Source organism: Lepidochelys kempii, chromosome 8 (assembly GCF_965140265.1).
Source record: "Lepidochelys kempii isolate rLepKem1 chromosome 8, rLepKem1.hap2, whole genome shotgun sequence".
Taxonomy (NCBI): Eukaryota; Metazoa; Chordata; order Testudines; family Cheloniidae; genus Lepidochelys; species Lepidochelys kempii.
Window position 1 is genome coordinate 81,421,534 of NC_133263.1, and position 21,181 is coordinate 81,442,714.

Here is a 21,181-nt window from a genome sequence, read left to right on the forward strand (position 1 = left end):
GGGAGAGGATAAACAGAGTATGGCTGACCCTTGTGTAGGTGCTAGACAAAAGGACTCTTGCATCCATTGGAAAGGGTGGGGAGAAGGAGGGGAAGCAGTCACAATTGCAGTTCCTGTACCACACCTGCAGGGTGCATACCTGTGTAAGAACCAATGAGCTACACCTACGGTGGCATGCCTCCACACTGGCTCCACCACAGGCCTGTGCTTTAATGGCACAATGTGACCGCTCCCACAGCAGGCAGTTAGATAATGGGGTTGCAAGTAGGCGGCAATCAGTCAAGTGCCCTATTGAAGGAGAATCTCCTTCAACAAAGCCAACCTGTACTTAAAAAAAAAAAAAGGAGGGTGTGGTTGATTCATCTCAGTTTACAGAAACAGCTGAGGTTCCTACCCTTGCCTGATTTAGGCATAGTTTATTAGAGAATTAGTTTCCTCAGACACGTATAAGGAAACTGCTTACAGGGCACGATAGTGAAGGGAACTGGCCTTCAGGAAAAGAAAAATCAACTTTGGAGTGGTAAAATGAGTCCCTTTAAACAGAAATAAACTTTTGACATTTACATCTCCCTGTCTCCTGTGTGAAGCAGGAGCCATGTTTTGCAAATCTAGAAGTGGCAGAAAGAATCCTGCTTTTAAAAATAGTCTTCCTGGTTTATTAAGCACCAGCCTCCATCCCTGCACGCTTGTCACAGAGAAAACTGGGTGCTCCCTATCAGGAACAACTCTATGCATGGTTGTTTCACAGACCAGCTCCGGTGTCACTTCAGAAAAAAGCCACCTGCTGCTTCCCTCAGCCAGGCATGCTGTAACTGACATTTGAAAAAAAATATATAAAATAAAATAAAGGAAGAGAAAATGAGGAAGATGAGAGACTGGGGGACAGAAAACACATAGTAGATAGAAATTTGCATTAACTATCTGAAGCCAAGTTTAACAGGTAACATAAGTACTGAAGGGATTGTTTCATTAATTCATATTCTAAACTGATACCCAGCAATCTCTGCAAGATGGCAAATAACCTAAGACAGAGAACATTACTGGAAAAATGGTGGAATACCCAAAATTATCATCATTACCTTATTAGGGAGATAACATTTCTGATCCACTCCTGAATAATAAGGTTATTTCTCCAAATGCTATTTTATATCTCTGGTTCCACTCTTACAAGTTGTATCCATAATTAAGATACAGTAACTGGGGGGCAGTTTTACTTAGGGGGAAAAAAGCACAAAAGGGACTTTTCTCCTCCATCACACTTGCCCATATTCAATAACTTTTCATTTCCCATTGTCTCATCATTTTGCAAATGATGGATGAATAAGTCTGGAATTAAATTAATAATTAAATAAAAATTTAAAAATGTGATCCTGTGAGCAGACCTATAAATACATAAATACAAAAGGCCAGTGCATAGTTTTCCAAAGTGGACCTCCAAATCCCTCATTTGGATGTTGAAATTGTCACTCAAATGGTTGCTTTATTTGCCTGAGTGCTGACTTAATAGACTGAATACAGGATGTGGCAGTACTGTTAAAGCACCCGTGTTTGAAAATTGAGTGCTGACTTTGAATGATTTGTGACTATATTTATTCTGTTGTTCAGTAGAAACTAGCATCCTATCTATCCATCATGGCAACTCTCATAACAAATCCAGTGGTTCTGTATATGATCAGCTTCTGAGAAACAACACATGCTCACCGTTATATACTGTGTCTCTGCTCTTTTACTTTGTTTTACAGGAAAAAATACATTATAGACTATTGTTCTTAATTTAATGTTAACTAGAGAGATAAAGTGGGTGAGGTAATATCTTTTAATAGATCAACTTCAGAACTTCAGTTGGTGGAAGAGACAAGCTTTTGAGCTGCACAGAGCTCTTCTTCAGGTTTGTTAACTAGTTAATGGTAACTGGTTCTTTGTAAATAAAATTCACATCTCTGAGAAAGGAGATCAGTGGCTAAGGATTTGAGAGTGTCAATTTGAGAGGGAAAAGGCCACAGGTCAGAGAGACTCCATGAGGTTAGAAGCACTGGCCTTAGGACTTTAAAGGGGACTGGAAGAGATGGGAGCAGGCTTGTGGTCCCACCATTTCTACATGTTAGCATAGGTGGGATGCAGAGAGGGAGAATAAGATATACTAGCTTTGTCCTGTCAAGCTCTGGCATAACTCCAACAATAGTCTTGTTTAGGTGGCTAAAAAAGGTGTGCTTTTTAGCTCAGGGTAACTTACATGTGAGCTCTCCTGAGGAAAATACATGTCACTTTAATTTTATCACTAAATAAATTAGATGAGATCAACCCTGGGAAGGGTATAATGTCTTCACTGTTTTACCTCAGGATAGCTCATATATATTAGCTACATTGAATAAAAAATATTGCACCTTTTTTGGCCGTAAAGACAAGGCCAATGATTTCGACCTGTGCCACATCTGATACTCCTGTCAAGGAGAGACAGTCATTCTGAACTGTATGATGAATTTGTGATGTGGATAATAAATATTTAGGAGAGGCTATTATGTCTACAATAATGAAAGACTACCTCAAGTGTATCAATTTTTTTTTAAAAAATCTCCTTGCATATTTACTTACTGTATGCAGAGAATTGATCGCTTGTGATTCTTCATGTGCACATTTGTGCAAGTAATTGTGCCTACAAAAGTGAGCACACACTTGTTTACATGGACAACACTGGCATATGGGTGCACAAATTAACATTTGGATGTCTAATTTGTGTGTGCAAAATCAGAGCCTTTAGTTGAAAATTTACTATTCTTACATGAGGTGTTATTAGTTTTAAAATTGATAGTACTCATTAAATGCAAACTGTTTTAAGTTTTTATAGTTAGCAAATGTCAATAAATCTATGGCATGTAAAAGGGCACTGCTCACATGGCAGCTATTTGAATTCTATACTTTGTCAAATATATGTACCTCTTAATTCAATATTCCTTAAAGGCAATACTCATTGTGGTTTACAGCATGACACCTGACCTTTTGTTAATGTCAAACATAATTTTATTTTAGTAAAGGAAATGATTATATTTCTATAAATCTAATCATTATTGTTGGAAAATATATATATTAGAAAAAAAGAGGAAACACTGATCAACTAATCAGTTGCTTATCTTGTCAGTGATTTCATATGTTATTGATGACATTTATTTCTGGGGCTAATAGGTATGAAATGGAGGGGGCAAGGAAGACAACATAAAAGTCAAAGTTCCACCCTTATCTGAGAATGGCTAAGAAATCTGTTGTGTTGATTGGAAAGAAGAATGTAGCACTAAGTTGTTTTTTCCACCCAAGCAGGATAAAAATCATTGATTATAAAATATGTGATTTGGAACTTCACTTGAATGTACCAAGGTTGAGTACAATTTACTAGGCTGCTATTTTGTTGTGGTCTCTCCAGTTCTCCCTACTGGAGTTACAGAATTTAGTTCCTAGACATGGTAATTTTTTCCTCTAGTGAACTGAAACTTTTGCTGTGGGATGACACAGATCGATTGGACTTATATATGTTAATAGATAGCATACATGGCCACACTGATCATGTATGCTAATCTATTAACAGATGCAGGTCTTATTTTGTTATTTTTTATGATTCATGTGGACAGTTGAGACTCTTATATTGTTAGACAGGTTTTGTGCATTCAGCAAAGGCTATGAAGGAATACTTTTTTATTTTTTCTACTTTTCTCCATACATGTACATTTAGGGAGGGATATGTTTTCTACTGAACAGCTGGATTGTGTTTAACTGTCTTACATTGCACAATGTGTTGTCTTTTCTTTGAGAGACACCATGGCAGAATTTTATAGCATGCCTAAGATTAAGTGAAAAGAAAGCTACACATCTGCTTTTTGGTTCTAACATACCTATTAGATTGGTTCATGTGCCACAGATTTAGTATTTCTATTTATTATTTAGATAGCATGATGAGTATGCATAGCACCTCAGAGACAATTTGAAAAGAGACTCTTTCATTGGGACTTTAACATGTAAGACCCCATGACAGGGCTTGCTTCCATGATGCATCCTTGTGGCCACATGACCTACTATTCACTAGTCAGTTGAGTCTTTGACAGTCTTTCGCCAGTTATCCTGGGGTCCAATGCAGTGGTGCTTTAGTCCTCTGACTAAGACATGCTTGAGTCTCACCCCATCCAGGGTATTAAAGTCCAAAATTAAGAGAAAACCAAAAACTCAAAATAGAGTCATCCAATAAGTTTTCAGCAGGACCCTTCCTTTCCACTCAGGGCCTCTTTTCAAACAACCATTCCTTTGGTTGGTCTCCCCCACCAGGAGGTTCATCTATCTACCAGCTGAGCTAGGCCTTCTCCTTTTAATTGCCCAGTCTACACCTGATATCTAATGCACGTGATGAGGCAGGGGAGGGCTAATTGAACCCACAGGAACTCATGCTCCTTTCTAGTGAGGTGCTTGTGCACCAAATCACAGACTGACATAACAAAATACTAAAGCATGAATTTGACTTTGAGCATGTGAGTAGTTCCATTGAATTCATGGCTAAAGTTAAGCATATACTTTAGTGCTTTGCTGGGTGGGGCCTAAAGTCCCAATTGTGAAAACTCTCAGTACCAACTGTAATGATTACTGCCATGAGTAGTCAATTCCACAGCACTTGGTAATGTTTGCAGGACCAGACACAAAACTACACAGATCACAGCAAGGAACCACAAACAGCTGGGGAGATCATGTAAGGTTATGACTTGAGTTGGGTGAAATTTTTCAGCTGAAACTGTTTTAAGCTAAAAATGCAGATTCAGTGACACCAAAATATTTAGTGAATTGATATTGATTTGCTGAATTATTTTGGTAAAAAACACAACCAAATCTAAAAAAAATCCTAAAAAATTAAAATGAAAATTTTCAAAATGAAATGTTTTGATTTTTATATTTGAAATGGTTTTTTTGTTTTGAAATTTCTGTAATTTTAAAATATAAAATATTTAAATATTAAAATATAAATTATTACAATATAAAATATTAATAAATGCTCAAAATTGAGACAAAACATTTTGTTTTGGGTCAAACAAAACTTTTCATTTAACTTGAAATGAATAATTTTAACTTTTTGATCTAGCCCAAATTTTTTCAAAATTAATTTTTGGATTGACCCAAAATGATTGTTTTCCGGTTTTTCAGAATTTTTCAGAAAAATCTGTTATTCGTGAAGCTCTAGCTGTGACAGTAAGCTATAGAGATGTGCTTCGTTATGTACACATCTTGTCTGTTTTTCTTTTCAATTGTAAGTGAATATCTTATAATTTGAGAGAAAAAAGCATGGAAAGAGATCAGAAGAAAATAGTGCTGGAAGACTAACAAGTTTGACTAACTGGAAATGGTGCTGTTCCTACTGCTTTGTTTCAGGAATATAACCTGTTGGTGACAGCAATCATGACTTGACAGAGGATCAATCACAAGAGTTACAAGTGCTTTGCCCTTTTTGCAATATGTGACAGTTTTCAAAAATATCATCCAAGATAATCCTTTGTGGAACAACCTTTTGGATGATCTCTACTGACCCTAGTTTTCCTACACAAACACAAATGTGCTTCAAATAATATTTGCCCCAGTTAGTATAATAATCTTGGTAACAACAAGATGTAGCCTAACTAAAGAGGTTTTCTGTGCTTAGCAGCCAGAAGAGACACCTTGAACTAACTAATCAAAACAAAACATGTTTAAAGCTACCTGTAGCCTCACACCTGCTATTGCCAGCACATAGTGCCTGATTCACTACTGTGTTACTCCAGTTTATATCAATGTAATTCTACTGGGACCAGATTTACGGACTATGAAGGACATGATTCACTGGAGCATTACTCCAGCTGTATGCCAGTACAAGTCCAATGGAGTAACCAATGGAGTTCAGTTTTATACCAGTGTAACTCCATTATTTACTCCCATGCAGTTATACTGGCATAACATTGGATATCACAGTACTGATCTGCCAGTGTGCCTCCCACAGCTCTCCTAATGCCTCTTCTGCTATCTGCTTTACAGAATGGATAGGAAGCTAACCACACAGCTTAAATGGCACAGAATTTTGCATTGATCTGGCATTTGCACCTGGGTAATTTACAAAGGACAGAATTTAGCCCTTACTGTTACTTCATCCTGGTTATGTTTTGCGGTTTTATTTAGTATCCACTTCTAACTCCATAACAGTTTTCAATGTGGTTAAGTGACATACCACACTGAAGTAACCAAACAATGATGGCTTAGTATATAGACGGTATGACATTTGATTACAGCTAAGCTCCCGCAAATGCCAAGAGGAGTTCCTGGGAAGATATTTGATATTGACTTTAAAAATGGTCCATGTGACTAAAATTTAATACATCTTGTTAACATTTATTTTAAGAATATTGATTTTAAAGTAGAAATCACCTACAAAGAGAGACCAACGATAAAGGCCAATGTGTAAATTGCTTTAAAACTGTAGTTATTGTAATTATATGGAGTATTTTATAAGCAACTAGGGACTGCTTTGGATAGGTGACTGAAATTTAATCAGTATCTGGCAGATTGCCTTTCTGTTGCACCTCACATTTCCAAAGTACTATTCTAGGGCAAACCTGCTAGCATTGAGAACTTTTATTATCACATTTGGTCTCTCTTTGAACATTTCCCAAAAGAATGGCTTTCACAGTTCTCATGGAAGATTTGGGAGCTGGGTCATTTTTCTCAATAGCATGTGTCTCCCTTTTCAGGTTGGGGCAAACTTCATTAATCTATGTGGGCTGGGTTTTATAATCACATGGAGCATTATGTATGAAATGCATAAAAGATTGATTTGTTAATGAGACTACAAGATAAAGGAAGCTTGCACATTCCTTTGTACTCCAAGGACCTATACGTTTGTGTTAAATCTCTTAGAAAAGACAACTTATTTCTTCTTTATTTGTGTTAAATGGCAAAAAATGGATAGTTTGGGCAAGAGAGCCTGAATGCTCTCTCTCTTTTAAAACAAGGCGATAACAGAAAATAATTATAAATGGTAAATGTGAAAATTAACCTATCTTGAGAGTTTGTGGTTTACAAATAAGAAATCAATAAAGCAGATTTAAAACGTTTGATTATTTTTGATGGTTCAAGATGTAAAGGTCTTAAAGTCTAAATAGAATTCTTAGAGCTTACCTTCATTAAAGTGGTAACTATTGGAAGACATACAGTAGCTGTCTAGATTGATTATTATATTATCTGCTTTGCAGAAAAATAATATCCTTGACTCAGTGCTTGTTGTGAAATCCTGATTATTTTGCTTAATATACTTTGTCCCCAGAGTAAATTAAAACATTTATTTCTTTTGTACTGTAGTTTGCTTAAACTTGGATTCTTGGAACATATCTGGATTGTGCTGTGACATCTGAATCCCACAAATCAATTTATAGTTGTTAAAGATCATGAAGAATGGTCCATTAAAACAGTTAGTATTTGACAAATAACAACATCTGTGTTTAGTACAGAAATTGATCAAACAGACAGAGCACTTATTCCTGATGCCCAAATGAAAGTCTGCTTGAACAAACTTATTAGTCAGTGTCCTAGTCTTAACATGCTGCCTTATTAAATAACTCTAGATGTATTAAAATCACAATCTAATGTGATAGCACCATGAAATACCTGTTTCTAAATGACAGTTGTTAGGCCAAAAATTACTAAAAACTGAAATATATAGAAAACATACTTTGATTTTCAATAGGAAGTTTCTCTATCACAGATGAATCTCAGAGTCAGACTTGAATGAGTGTGTACTCATATGTTGCATCTAGACATATAAAACAGGCAGATTATCAGTATTGTTTATACTGTGCTTCAGCCACTGTGCTGCATCACTGAAGTCAATGTGTAGAAATTTTAAGGTTTTGTTCCAACTTGGAACAAAGGATTTCAAGATTTTGAAGTATGGCTTCATACTGAAAATTCTCTGTGAAAGAAAATATATTTGTTTTAGATCTATTAGAACATTTTGTTTAGACAAAAATAGAAATGTTTTGTTTTGATGTTGACTTTTAATTTTTTTATATTATATTATAATAGCTAATAAAAATACAAACATTTCAAAACTAAAAGTCAAAAAACAAAATGTTTTGTTCCAAAAAATGTCAAAACAGGACATTTTTGGAACTTTTTCCCCTCTGATTTTTCTTCAGAATGAAATGTTCATGCAATCGACACATGCTTTTGCAAAGCGTTTCAATTACAATGGAACTGCATTCTCTGATGGACAATTGTTCCATCAGAGGGTATATATATATATATATATATATATAAGATCTAGCTATTGATTCTATTGGGAGTAGGACCAGAGTTTTACAGACAAATAAAAGATAGGCCCCTGCTACTGGGATCCCACTATAAGTCAGCAATGGATCACAATTAATCAAGGAGAGGGGTATGGGAAGAACAAAAGGTGATAAGAGTAAAAGATTATAACAGGTGGTTTTTATTACATGTACATCTTACTAGTTCATTTCTCTCTCTTTGTCTGGGAGTGTGCATTTGTGAGTTGTTTAAAAAGCTGTAGATATTGTTGCTCTGGATTATTGTTTAAATTACTACAGGTTTTGTGTATGTATTTTATTTGCAAATTATGCACGTGGCCCTTATTTTGTATGTGTTTTGCAGACAATACGAATGCTTGGACTTAAGGGTATACTACAAATTAATGCAATCTATTTTCAAATATGAATAAATAATATTTTACCTTCTACCATGAATAATGATACTTAACATTTATACAGCATTTATTTTCCAACCCACTATACAAATATTAAACAATGAATCCTCACAATATCCCTCTGAGGTAGGTAAGTATTCTAGGTTTTACATATAAGAAAAATGAGAAAAAGAAATAAAGGTAAAGCACCTAGCACAGTCGGGTCCTGGTTCACAACTAAGGCTCTTTGGTGCTGTGCTAATACAAATAATAATATAAACAACAACAGGCAAAATTTTTAAATCTGGGTGCCTAAATTAGGCACCTAAAGAAATCAGTGATTTTCATAGATTTGGACTTCTGAATGCTCACAGCTCCCTTTGAAGTCAGTTGAAGTTGTGGGTACTCAGCATCACATATTAAAAACAGGTGTCTGGGTGTTTAAGCCTGGATTTAGGTACACATCTTTAGATTTGAAAATTTTGGCTTAAGTAGGGTGACCAGATGTCCTGTTTTTAAAGGGACAGTCCTGTTTTTGGGGACTTTTTCTTATATAGGTGCCTATTACCTCCCACCCCCTGTCCCGTTTTTTCACACTTGCTATCTGGTCACCCTAGGCTTAAGTGACTTTATGGAAGGAACATAACAAGTCAGCGGCCCAGCCCGGAGTAGAACTTGGAGGTTCATGACTCCCATCACCTTCTGTTCTCAAAGATTCCAAACCAAATCCCAAGCCCACTATCTTGTACCCAGTGCCGATAAGGTGAAGTGGGCACCACAGTGATAGGTGACCATTGAGAGGTTATATGATGTGCTTCAGGGAGAAGAGGAAGACTCCATCCTCCAGACCATGGAATGTCTGCTGAATGAAGGCTACTCTAGTCAAACTGCTGAAGTAGTCTGTACAGTTCTTTACATACCGCCTCGGCTACAGGGGAGGAGAAAAGAATCTGCAGAGAGGCAGATCCTCCAGTTCCACCCTCTTCTAGGCCACCATGCTGTGCCCTCAGCTGCACAGGAAGTGCTTAGAAAGTTGGTTTGATAAAGGGGATGCACATCCTCTTCAAGACCTCCTAAAATTCTATTCTGTTCTATTCAGGATCTTATACCACATTCATCACCACAGTATTTGAATGCAGCTTAAATAGAATAGAATAGTTCAGCCCTTCCTTTCCTCCGCACAGCAAAAATGCAATGGTTCCCTTCCTGTGGGATCTCCACAGCTGCAGTCGAGAATATGGGATTTTCTCCTATAAGAATACAGAGCCAAATGTGGCTTTTTGGTTATGTTGTTGGAAGAGAGTGTGCAGGTAGCCTCACTGTCGGCTCACCAATACAGGAGATACCTGAAATTCAGAGGTAGTGCTCCTTGGAATGTTACCAGAGAACCTGGGCAGTAGATCTGATGGAGTTCCATGATTCTAAAAGAGTTAGCCAAGGCTCTCCTTCATGAGGTACGGCAGGTGGGAGAGCGGTATTGAGGGATGATGCATCCTGCAACTTTCCATACTGCAAGAAGGACCATCTCTGGCCATGCTCCCACATAGCCCACTGAGCCATTCTGCTGGTGTCTGCTCTGCACAGAAAAAGTATCTCAGGCTACTTCCACTCAGGTCCTATAGCTTACTACTTCCAGCTCCAGTGCACTTCAGGGGCTTGCCCACAGGCATTACTTTCCTTCACTTGCAACTGAGATCCTGCCACTTATGGGGTGCTAAGGCAACTACTGGTGCGCAATACACTTCAGAACAAAGGGGAAGGGAAAAATCTGATAAGTGACACTGAGCCAGACTCTATCATTACAAGAAATGCCACAATATTTTAATATCTAGGTGTAAACTCATTACACGAGGTCACATCCAAAAGTCTGAGTACACTTTACAACCAAATTGAACTGAATAGAACACAATTGACCTTGGAAGAATAAAAGTCTTAATCAACCCTCAAGCTGACTAAAACATCAGAAACTCCAAGGATATCCTAAGAAACTTTCACAGTGGGTCAATGCAAATTTCTGACTTCCCATTAAAACCAGGGAGAGAATAAGGTGTGTGAACAACAGACAACAGTTAGCATAAGTTGTGATCTTCTAGCTTTAATCATGAGCAACCCCCAGTATATTTATAGAGGAAAGCTTACCTACATAGTATTCGAAAACCAGAGGGTGTAAGTTTAGACTGCTAACAGGCACGTCTAATTTTCCTTCATACTTAGGGTTTTATAGTCAACCATACCCACGAAAAAATAGTACAAGTAGTAACCTGATAGTTATTCTCCACAGACGTGAAGAAAGCTTAAAGAATTACACAATGTCTGAAATGTTTGACATGTATAACTGTTTTAATTGTAATGTTGTTTTTCAAATTGATTTTTTGCTGTGTTGTAAGTTGAAACAGTGGCAAAAGTTCACAGTAAAGAAGCAAAGCTTACACTGGGGTGAGGAAAGAGGGCACTAAGTCTGTCCAATCCAATTAATTGACACATTTCTAAAATAGGGAATGTGGTCTTATGAAATTACATAGAAGTATCTGTCCTTCCTTAGTTTAGTGTATGGTAAAGTGGCGCTGTTTCCTAACACCAGTTTGATCTACTTGCCAGTCTTCAATATTATAGCATCTCAGCACCTCAGAAACATTAAACATCAACTCCCCTGTGAGAAAGGGAGTATTATTGTCTTTCCTTATTTTGCAGATCAAGACTCAGTCAGAGAGAGATTAAGTGGCTTGCCCAAACAAGTTTGTGACAGAACCAAAATTTGAACCAAGGATGCCTTAACCACAAGTCCATTTTTCCTCTTAGTCCATCCTCACTTGCTAGTCTAAACATCCCCCTGATGTCTGCACTTAACTAAATTACCCACTGAATTTTTCCTAATGTGCTCAAGCTAAAACCTATGTACAAAGACAGGAAAGCATATTTAGAATTATAACCTATTTTTGTAGCAAATTATATTCATATAATTGATATCCATATTAATTCAAAATATATTTGGAGTCACTATACCTTATTTCTGTTTTTAACATAATAATTGTCATTCATGTCACATTTTAACCAAATTAAATTATAAAAATACTCCGTGCTTAAGAACCAACAACACAAGTATCTCCTCTTATTACACGGAGACAAACAAGTAGTTTATTGGAAAAAATATGTGAATCTCATTTCTGATCCTAATGAAGCAAGTAGCCCATTATACTGAGGTTAATTTGTTGACTCATGATTTCTACTTATCCAATGATATACCGAATCATATGAACAAACCTCTACATCTAATCAGTTTTTTTATTGAATCCTGACCTTTAATACACCTTCTTCTTGATTATGAATGGCAGTAACCTTTATCTAATTTAAAACAGACACACTGATGCAAAAATATGCAAAGTATACATGTAAATTCTGAAATAAGATGAAGATATGCATAATCTTCTGGGGAGAAAGATAGAGATGTTTACATGAGGGCCAATTGAGGGTATGTGTGTATGAGGGGGAGAATAAACAAAAAAACAAAACAAAACCGAACCCCAGAACAAGAATGGGTTTTGAGGAACAGCTGCAGAGAGCGTGAAGTCTGTTTAGATTTTCAGAGCTTCTATTTAAAAATCCCGAAACGTCACTATAAATATCAATTTTTATTCTGCTTTTCAGCATTTTATGACATTCATGAAATGATCAAAATGCAGTAAAGTCAGACAAAATACCTCTTGCAAGCTTTGGCAAACTATGCTTCCATATTCCATTGTTTTTTCACTTCCAATACATAAAATTCATTCCCTGCAACAGAAAAGCTGAGTCAAATTCACAACATTCTAAGTGCTGTCTATGTTTGGTTCATGCTGCCCTTTGTCTCAAAATGGAATGCCATGCACATCATCAGGCGATATTCTTTTTCATCCATAACATATTTAGAAACTGCTGTCGTTACCAAAAAAAGAGTGATTTTGAAAAAAAAATTACTTATCTAACTTTCCCCCCCTTTCCTCGCACTTTCTTCTTTTCCCCCCAGGTTAATACAAATGGGCTGCATTGACATTACTAGAGATGACCCCAGCCATGGGCACATTCTGAACTGCAGCATAAGCCTATAATCCATTCTCTCTTTTCACAAGTCATTCTTTCCTGTGACGAGCTCTGAAATGAAATTGTACATCAGCTGCTCTGCTCAAACATTGGAATCCATTTTTGTAAAGAATATGCAGAAAATTTGCAAAACTAGGAGTAAAGAATGTCAAAGCACAAGTCTAGTGAACACATTCCTCTGACAGAATTCTATCAAACAGTACCTGGCATTAGCATGTACTTTCACGATTAACAAGAGGGGGTTGTCAAACTACTATTTCTGAAATAAACAGATTTATCCTGACAGATAATCAGTAGTTTGCACTGCCTAATACATGTTATCATCCACGACTGACATAATTACATTAAAAGCACACTTACTATAATCTTTCATTGGAAATTAAACAGGTTTTATGTAAGACATAAGATGGATCTTTTGGGGAGTGCATGGGGGCTGGGAAGGGAGAGAGGAATGTTGGGGAGAACATATAAACTAAACAACAAAGAGTAAATCCCAAGAAAATCAATGCCAGATTGAGTCTATCAGAATCTATTAGCATAATTTCAAAAGAAATTAAAACCAAATGTGCAGAACTGTAAAATGTGTCCTATACATGCAACCAGTATCTGGGTAATGCCTTTCACTTTCCCATTATACTATCTCAATGGCATCCTCTGTGTGTATGCATGTATGTGTCTGTCTGTGTCTAGTCCCCTGCCTTACCCACAACAGGAACTAGGCACCTAACAACGACATCACAAGTTTATGATACATTTCTGATTTAGACATTTATAGTCAAATATTTAAAGATGGCCACAGATCTTGGGAGCCCAACTTGAGTGAAGTACCATGGGCCTGGTTTTCTGAGGTGATAAGCACGTGTGACTAACATTGACTTTGACTGCAGTTGTGAGTACTCAGCAGTTCTGTTAATCTGTTCTCAAAATGAGCTCCAAAATGAAAGAAGGCATCCCTGATCAGTGTCCACGTTTGTAAACTTTGGTCTTGATTCCTAAGGGCCAATTCCTTAAATGTTTTTTTAGTCAAAAAAAGTAAGGTTTGTAGGATTTGTCCCAAAGTACAAAGAATGTGTGTTTCTTACTGGTCCTATAATTGCTTGAGGCCTGCTTAGGCAATGAAACTAATGTGGCTATACTACGCATGGCTGGGGACAAGACATTAGAAGCTTGTGCAGAGATATCAAGCCATCTGTATGCTATAGTGTAGAGAGTTTTGGGACAGGATACAGAAAGGCAGGGAAAGGCCAGAAAGATGTAGGTTAATACCTGGTTGATCTAGGACTGACACAGCCAGGCTGTGCAAACCCCTTGGAGAAGAGTGCAGAAGCTACTGAAGCCCAGTGGTTGAAAAACTGGCTGCAGAGCAGTCCTGTAGCATGAGGGAAATGAGGAATGATTCCACTCACACATCTGACATCTGTGGAACCTTCCTCACAAACAACTTGTTTCCTCAACTAGCTTTTTCAGCAGGAACCAAGAATGGGCTCTGTGAGAACAAGAAAGTTTTAATAAAAATGATCTCATCTGCTATCTTTCTTCTAGGAATGCCCTAAATCCTTTGAGGATGTTACCTTGCCTCAGAAGAAGAATACTGAGCATAAAATAATTCCAGGAACATTAGGTCTAATTCTGAAATTTTTCTTTCTTTCTCTCCTATACTTTTTATTGTAGGTCACAGTGTCACAGTTAACATTACATTGTTATTATTGACTTCACTGACTCACAGAACACAGCACAGTGCAAAGGTCAGGGAACAGAAATTGCATAGGTTAGTTAGTGGTTGTATTCCCTTTAGTAAGCATTTACTCCTTTGGTTGTAGTCCTCTTAGCTAAAGCATACAGCTTTTGAACCACAGGCTCCTGTAGAAAGGTGAGTCAAATGTCCGAGTTTTGGGTCTATTAGTTTATTTAGGGTAGTAGAGAGACAAGGGGTGAGGTAATATCTTTTATTGGACCAGCTTCTGTTGGTGAGACAGACAAGCTTACAAGACAGAGAGAGAATGAGAGCAAACTTGTCTGTCTCACCAACAAAAGTTTGTCCAATAAAAGATATTACCTCATCTACCTTGTCTGTCTAATATCCTGGAACCGGCATGCCTATAACACCACATACAATATTGAGAGTAGTGAATTTCTCCACAAACAGAACCTGAAAACTGGGTGCATTCTGGTTTTTCTATCCTCATACAGTTATATTACCCTGGCAGCAAAGAGAAGAAGTTGAAATAACAGCTGGTTACTGAAGGGTCCACTTTTGAGAATTGATTCACACCAATGCATATTTCTGAAACAATCTAAGAGATTTTTTAATGTTGCAACATTAACAGAGTGATGGAAATTAAATGGATATGTAACAAATGCAATCTTCTTGCAAAATACTTGGCAGTGTCATACAGAATTTAAATGAATTTATAATTATGTGCTAACTATACACTTGTTTAACACTCACATTTCTCAAGAATGAAAAAAATAAACTATACTTTTAAAATACAGTCTCTTAGCTGATTTAGACCTGTTTCAATCCCACTGGTGTAAATCAGTGAAGCATTTGGCTGTGTGGCTTTAGCCTCATGTACTGAGTACTGTATGCCGGGCAAATCCACAGAGTCTGATACGTTGACGAGGATCAGGGAAAGAAAAAACTGATCTAACAAAGTGGTCTCATCTGTTCTTTTTATCCCTACTCTAAAACTGTTGAATTGCTCGTCACCCATGTTCTGCATATTTCTTGCACTTGATTATGTGTTAAGGCTGTTTGATTGTTGTTTATGTGAGATATTTTGTGTCCAAAGGTCAAATGAGCATAGCTTTTGAATCAGATTCCTACTGGCTGCTTTTGTAATACTTAAACTTTGCACACTGGGAGGAAAAGAAAGTGGGAGACAGTTCAAGCTAACTCAAATAAACAGAGAGAAGTAAAGCAACAATTGCTTTTCTGTATGGACCTGCTCCCTTGCTCGATTCTTCTTTAGAGATAACACTCTTTGACAAAACGTCAGATAACCATGTTCAAAGTTTCACAGGCTAATCATTTAAAGATGCATTTCCACTCCATTTATTTTCCTTTATCTGAACCCTCTGTTGGTTCATTTCAACTGAGGACATTTTCATTTAGACTCCCCAAAACAGAGACATATAGGGAAAAAAAGGGCCCACTTTGAAACCCCTCTGGAGATTACAAAGAAAAGCATATGACATCAGAATGCTGTGTTCTGATGAGAACAGTTGTTTGCATAAAAATGTTAACTATTACTAAAACTTCAATGAAGTTTCAAGGAAAGAAAGACAGATAAAGCCTCAGGTTAATTTGAGTCATTACCAAGCACTTTACCTGCTGAAAAATTCCAAAATGCAAAGGGATGTCAATCTTGTTCTTTAGGATTTTTTTTTTTAAATGGAGAAGACCTTCAAAGTAGACAAGACAGTCAATTACAGACCTGATTCAGCTCTTAACCCCTTGACGTATAAGTAAGCTTTTTCTGCAATAGAAATCATATTCAGCATTCATTCAGATAAAAGGCCTAAATTTCCAGCATGATATTTCAGCAATGTATTCTGGAGTACAAGGCTATGACAGGTATTGCAAAATGAGAGCATGATATAATCAAATACGTAAGCTGATGAGACACACTGGGGAACACATATTCTTTTTCTGCTGCCGTAGCAAGTCACCAATGACATCTCACTACTTGATAAACTTGTAGCCACTTAGGTTTTCTTTCCTACTAACCTATATTGCTGTACATTTTCTTACATGATCTATCATATGTTCCCTTCATTGCTAAAAGACTCTCTCTCTATATATATATATTTGTAAGGTACTAGACTTGGTTAAAGCTGAAAGCAACTTGGGCCTCAATGAACAATTAACAAGTTGAATGGAACTTATTAACCATCTCTATTATATCCTTTTAAGATGATAATTTATCTTTTTAACTATCCTCTGTAAAACCTGCAGAAAAGAGCCTGATGGGAGCAAGTACACTGCATTATATACAGCTACAAGGTTTACCACATCCTATAGATTCTCTTGCAAGGCACATTAAAGTGGAGTAAAAGGTAACTTATCTTGAAGAGTTGTTTGAGTGAGTTACCGTAGCAAGGGCAAGTTCAAAGATGATGAAGAAGAAACCATCATCAGTGGAAAACAGAAACCAGGTGTAAAGGGCCCTAATAATTTTGGTTAGAAGACTACACAGGATGAACTAACTTGAAGCTTAACATATGGGTTAGATCTTTAGAGAGTTTCCTGAAAGGTTAGCAAATAAATTCAGAGACTTATATAAAATGCAGGGCCTGATTTTCCTTTCATTTATTTCAGTGTATCAATGAATTCAACCTGTAAACCTGGTGTACCTAAGAGGAGAATCATACCAATCATTCTGAAATTACTTAGTGAAATGATGGTGATGACTCACTTAAGGAACACTTTCATACCTGTGAAACATTGGCCATTTGGTTGAAGGAAAGGAAGCCGAAAATAACTGTTTGCTACAACATTTTTTTATTCACTTAGAAAAAGCTTTTCCTCCTAAAGGTCCTTTTGCCCCCTCCTTTTCATATTTCCAGTATTGATTTATCTGATCTCATCTCATTGATTATCAAATTCCATAGGGATCTCCTTTATCTCCCAACTTTATATTGGCCAGAATTTCCATTCAAAAAGATCCCTAAGGTCTTTTCTGAAGTTCACTTTTCCTATCTAAAATTCCCCATCCCCATTTTATTTTTTTGTAATACCAAAAAATATTCTATAAATGCTCTTGCTCCTGGAGTAGGCAAGAAGAATGAATTTGCACTGGACTCTTTCCTCCATCTCTAAATCAAAAGTGCTGTGTGTGCAGCAAGCAGAATGGAGAAATTTCTCACTCTCTTTCTATCTGGAAATGATTCTAAAATTCGTAATGTGTGAAGGCATTGTTCAAAAACAGATACTGGTTCTTCCTAGGTAACTTGAATTTACTTAAAAGAACCCCCTTGCACTTAAAATAGTTAACAGCAATTCTAATTACTGGATAAGAAAGAAAGGTCAGATTTCTGTTACATCATTGTGAAAGGCTTTTATTACATGCTGCTATAAAACGTATTTCTTTGTCAGTTGCCATCCTAGCAGACTAGCCTGCATACCAATAGGAACTAAAATGCCAAGAAGCAGAAGATAGTTATCTGCTAAATTCTATGTACAGTAACCTAACAAATGCCAGAGGAAGAAAGATTGCCCTCTGCACAGTAATACTTGTGTAGATGTCTTCTTTATGCTAACAATGACAAGGCTCCTTTCGTTTGTACTGTACTCCTTTCGTTTGTACTGTACAAAAATCAGAATGCATTTTTTTCAAAAGCAGACTGTATATCAAAGAGAAAAGATAGACATTCTGGGGCACTGGGATACTTAATGTGGAGAGCAAATACATTTTCCTGAAGACTGCTAACTAAAAGATTTGAATCCATAATGTTAAAACTGAAGATTTACACCATCAGTATTATTCAAGGTACTAGGGAAGGTTTTTGATGGTTTTAAACTTTTTTCTTTCCCCTCTTTCTGTCCATTCTGCTTTACAACATTTTCCTCTTACCTCTATTCTGTTACAGACTTTTAAAATTACAGTTGTTTTTATTAACTCCTAAGTTAGTTAGATAACATTTCTATGTGAATAATATATACAAAACTAATTATTATAATTTACAAATTGCAGCTGACAAACGATGAAGTGAGCTGTAGCTCACGAAAGCTTATGCTCAAATAAATTGGTTAGTCTCTAAGGTGCCACAAGTACTCCTTTTCTTTTTGCTAAACAGGACAAATTTTATTGAAGGACAAATTTAAGGAAGAAGAATTCTAATGCTGTAATTTCTGCACTGTGCTGCTCTTCAAAACTATTATTTTATTGTATTTGAATATATCTAAAATTGTCCTGTCAAAGCAACATTTCAGATGTAACTCTAAACTCTGCCAGCAAATCCAAAGAAACGTTCATGAAGTGATGCCAGACTTACTGTCTGCCTTCATACAATCAGTGTGCTCTCAAACGTGCTAGTTTCATATTTCTTGTTATACCCACTTCAAGTCAGAACTTTACTGAGTAAACAGCGCTTGAATTGCCTCCCCACCCCGCTTTTTGCAGTCTATAGGAATTATGCCCCAAACTGGTTTTGATCCAGTTAACTTTCTTTTTTTAAAAAAACCAAGAATTTTATGTTCAACATTTCAAAAAATAGATATGAACACACTTATAACTATAATGGTTACATTTAATTACTTCTGTTACTACTGGCAATTCTATTAAAAATATGTCTATCTTGTGGTCTACATTATTTGACAGGCCCATTTGCAACAAGGCCTGCAGTTTCCTTGTATACAACAGTGCAAAGTAAAAGGTGACCTTTTTATTTATGTTTAAAACATTTCAACAGTTAGTTCTGCTCCAAAGATAACACCCTAAGAAGGTTCAAGGCCAGAAACCCCTGACAATATTGACTTTTCACTTGATGACTACTGCACTGCATTGACTTAAACAGATATTGGAAAACATTTTTTAAAAGGAAAAAGAAAAAAGCTTAATTGAAGGTTGCACTTGTAGACTAGAGAGCCTCTATGTTAAAATCTTACTTGTCATTGTAAAAAGGATAAATAGCTGGCTAAATAAATGTTAGAATAACAGTCACTTAAACAACTGCACCTATACAGATAAATAACAAAAACATCAGGCACCTGGCATTATATTAGGACCTACTGATGACAAGAACATGCATCATTATAGTGGCATCTAATAATGAGCAAACAGTGATGGTATTATGTCTTTAGAAGAATCAGGCTCCTACCTTTACAAGACAGATGGAAGGTAAGTCCCCCTTTAAAGAAAGTTGTCAGTAAAACCAGGCTGCAGTTGCAGTAAATTGAGTCCTTTCAGTCACTGTATACATGCAGCAGTTCTGCAATGAGGGGAAAAATATTATGGGAGGAGCAGCTGTGAATGAGTGACCTCCTGAAGCTGAGTTCTCTTTGTGAATCAAGCACTGGGAGCCAGTGCCTCTGATTTGCATGGATTATCTCCACTTGAACAGATACATTTAAATTTATCTGGCACAGTGGCAAAAAAATGGGAGAGAAAGTGAATGAGAGCGAGAACAAGAGAGAAGGGGAGAGACAGAGAAAAAGAAGACAAGAAATCGGGAAGCTTGGCTGGATATGCTGGTTCTGGCAGAACTGTGTCTCAGAAGAGCTACAGCTCCCTCTTCATGTCACAATTATAAGATAAGAAATGCTGTCATTAAGCACTGGTTAATAACAGAATACCTGCCCCAAACTTCTGATGTTCCATTTGATCAGATTTTTATAAACACTTAATTATTCTGTCATCATAAAGTCAGGATTTTATACTGGAAGCTTCAAGTGATTTGTAATCAGGCAGGTAAAAGAATGAGGCAGGTAAAACTCCCCACGTAATTTTAAACACAGAAACATTTCAAACTGAGTAGTTTGTACAAATTAAGACAGATTTCTACATGTGCCTTAAAAATACAGTTATTGAGTATGCAGATAACTTTAAAGGAATGGAGAGAAGACGGGATTCAAAATGTTGATATATTGTTGTCTTTGACAAAAATATCATTGCTCTGTGTGTGTAAACCAATATTTTTGAGATTACCGAAATATATCAAGACAAAGAGACCTGTGAAAACCCTCTAACAATCTGCATCCAGCCACTTCTCCCTTATTACCATGAATAACACAAGCATTACCTGTCAAATTTTCCCAATTTGATTTAAATGAAGTACTTATGCTGATTAGGGACGTGTGAGGAACCCTCTTGAGCCCTCATCAAAACTAAGATGAACCTGAACTAAACTTTTTTTCTGGTTCAAAGGCATTTAGATAATTTTTTCCCCCACTCTACAGTTTCCCAGTTTAAAGATTTTTGAACCTCTAACTATAGTTGTTGGGTACCAGTTGGACCAAAAGTCATTAAATGCAGAGATAATAGCTATTCGGAAATGGAAGGTAACAGAAAGCTCTGACAGAGTTTATTTTTATGAGATTTCAAGCCCAAAGCTGCAATCTCAGGAGATTCAGATAATTCAAATGAACTTCAAATAAAAATCTGAACTTTTGGTGCTTGTACAAACCAAAGTCAAATTGCAAAACAGTTGAGGGTCACACATCAGTTACATGAAACTTTAAATCCCTCTGTCCCAGGTCTCCCCTTTTTAGTCCTGATTCTGCAAAGAGACGCAAGTTAAACAGATCCTGTTCCCATGTACAGTCTCAGTGAAGTCAACCAGAGTCCATGCCGACTCAGGAGTCTACCCCCTGCTTGGAGCCTGGTTGATATCAGTGGGGACCTGCCTGTGGGGTTCACTTTGCAGGATTGAGATATTTGCTTGAAACCTGGATGCTTAGATGATGCATCT

General features: G+C 36.8%; 1 long non-coding RNA gene across 2 annotated transcripts in view; it reads right to left on the reverse strand.

Annotated features, from left to right (window-relative positions):
- The window catches only part of LOC140916573 (uncharacterized), a 207,787-nt gene extending 187,943 nt beyond the window's left edge, over positions 1-19,844 (reverse strand). For both annotated transcript variants that reach the window (XR_012160553.1, XR_012160551.1), the window contains exon 1: positions 19,592-19,844. This is a non-coding gene — a long non-coding RNA (uncharacterized lncRNA). The remainder of the gene's footprint in view (positions 1-19,591) is intronic.
- Between the last annotated feature and the right edge of the window lie 1,337 nt (positions 19,845-21,181).